The following is a 2366-nucleotide window of genomic DNA, read 5'->3' on the forward strand; positions in this document are numbered from 1 at the left end:
TTTTTTTTTTTTTTTTAACTAAATAGGAGAAGACAAATGTAACCAGCTGGGGTTTGTATGTCATATCCAACACCACTGCCATTTCTCTTATTTCCACTGCAATCTCCATCCAATCATAAGCAGTGTTGCATTGAACACGTACAATGTTTAGCCTACCTCTCCTTTTTGAGGAACGAGTCCCATTGTGTCTGATCAAGAGGAAGGTAATTAAGAAGGATCTGAAAAGAGTAGAGTAGAAAGCAGATTTTCTACAAACGTTTGTGAGCAACTTGAAAAGTTCATCAAAAGAGTCATCCATAACTCGATGTTGGGCTGCAGTATAGAGCACGCTGAATAATTGACGCTGAATGATGCTTACCTTCCAGCTAAGTGCCCGTATGCCCTGTGGGTCATAAATGATGCTTACCTTCCAGCTAAGTGCCCGTATGCCTCCTTCAAAGGGAATTCCTGCGATGAATAAAGAAAAGGACGCTCAAGGGCTGTTCGGCAATGACTTATCAGAGCAATAGGACCCAAGACAGAAACTTACCATTGAAGCACAGCTCCCTCAGTGTTTGCAAGTTTATGTTTTCTTCTGTCAAAGCTACTTTGAAGTCCTGTATTCTACGGAAAAACAATGGAGAATGTTTTTATCTGAACCATCCTAATGGAATTGGAAACATGTTGTACATTCTGCATACCCAACTATTTTCAATTTGAGAATATCTACAGGATAGACTATACTTCACAGAACTTAAGCACATATATGCACACATGCACATGCAGGATAGACTCTGTACACTTACACATATGGATTGTTCTCAGAGAACCAGGTCCAGGTGTGTGACATGTGAACCCAAGAGTAAGCTTGTGCAAAACCAGTTAAAAATGATATATGCTTGAAATCAAACCTTCCTCCAGTGCAATACGAATAAATAAAGATAGTTCACGTTCACTCAGCCCTGGAGATTGTTGAATGCTATAATTTTTTACGACGATGTCACCCATGTTGACACTAAGCACACCACCAATTTGCTATTTGCTAATGGTTAGAGAAATGAAAATGTCAAACGTGATTTGGATCTGTTTCTGAATTTATCACGTGCTTACGTCCCGTTATTAATTAAAGCAAGACATGTAAAAATAAATAAGCACAGAACAAAAATACTCATTTGAAGGCAAAATACCATAAATCATTGCAGAAAATGAGAGTACGTCTGACGGAAAACGGGTTTGAATGCCAAATAACCACAGTCGGTCGATTCAATTAAACAGAGTCTGACTTTTAGAATTTAGCTTGGAACACGTTTTCAAAAATACACAGTCAGCAAGAGAGCAAAACGTTTGACGTTAGAGGCTCGTGTTAGTTGGATGTTATCAGCTGACATGCTAACGGGAAGCTAGCATCGCTAGCTTGTCAAGCGAACAACTAAATATTCGTTTTTGGGACAACACAACGATTTACTGACTACATACGTTACATTTCAACACAACACGAAAGTGAAATGTAAGCGGTGCGGTCCGCAATAGCTCTTGAATGCAAGTTTAAGGTTCTGCTAGTCCGAATTGTGGTCAGGATGCTTTTGTCACTGTAGTAAATACCGATCGTGTATTGCATGCTATTTTCACGCCCATCATCCCTCGCAGAACGTACCTGTTTTTGTATGCAACGGACATATCTGGGCAAGCGGCGATATTTTCATGCAACTATTTCCAAAAAGGTGCCTGAGAGAAATCCTCCCGTCACTTCCGTCTTCACAACACTGTGAGAAGCCACTACACTACAGTCTACGCACCCCGGTGTTCGTGCTTGCACGTGACTGTACAGAGGAGGGGAGGGACATAGTAAGTACGGTACCTTGACTTTCGCGTTTATGTCATTCCGTGACCACGTTTCGAACTCAATCTTACTTGTAGTTCACCAAATGGGTGTCTTAATTAACTGCCACCTTAAATTTAGGTTGCACATTGTTAACATGAAAACCGTGACTGTGACTCATTTGAAAAACATTGAAATCCGTTAGTTAGCTTTGTGCTAAAATAAGAATGCTCGTGATCTTGTGCTACATCTCTACATGTGATTTTGCACATCTGATGCATACTGTAGATGGGAGAGCTTTTACCTTCTTCTGTATGTTGGCAGGGTTGTTATTACCTTGCATTTGCATTTTTCTTCACGAATGGAAAGGAACAGGTGAAAATTGGATTAACTGATATGAATTAATATAATACAATTCAAAACTCATGAAGTGTGGCAGCGGAACCAAAGGAACAAGCGGATAGTTGCTGACACGGGTGTACAGTCACTCACTGTGTGGAACGTAGACACTGATTTATGTTAAAATAACATTGACAAAGAAGTGTCAGGCACGACTATGTATGTGTTT

At 40.1% G+C, this 2366-nt stretch overlaps 1 long non-coding RNA gene across 1 annotated transcript; it reads right to left on the bottom strand.

Moving 5' to 3' along the window:
• Positions 1–98: 98 nt before the first annotated feature.
• Positions 99–1828, bottom strand: LOC109506790 (uncharacterized). Its single transcript, XR_002167772.1, has 4 exons — positions 1634–1828; positions 530–603; positions 407–447; positions 99–218 (listed from the first exon to the last, which is right to left on the bottom strand). It is a non-coding gene; the product is annotated as an uncharacterized LOC109506790 (long non-coding RNA).
• Positions 1829–2366: the final 538 nt, after the last annotated feature.

This window comes from Hippocampus comes, unplaced genomic scaffold (assembly GCF_001891065.2).
Source record: "Hippocampus comes isolate QL1 unplaced genomic scaffold, H_comes_QL1_v1.1 scaffold1005, whole genome shotgun sequence".
NCBI classification, from domain to species: Eukaryota; Metazoa; Chordata; class Actinopteri; order Syngnathiformes; family Syngnathidae; genus Hippocampus; species Hippocampus comes.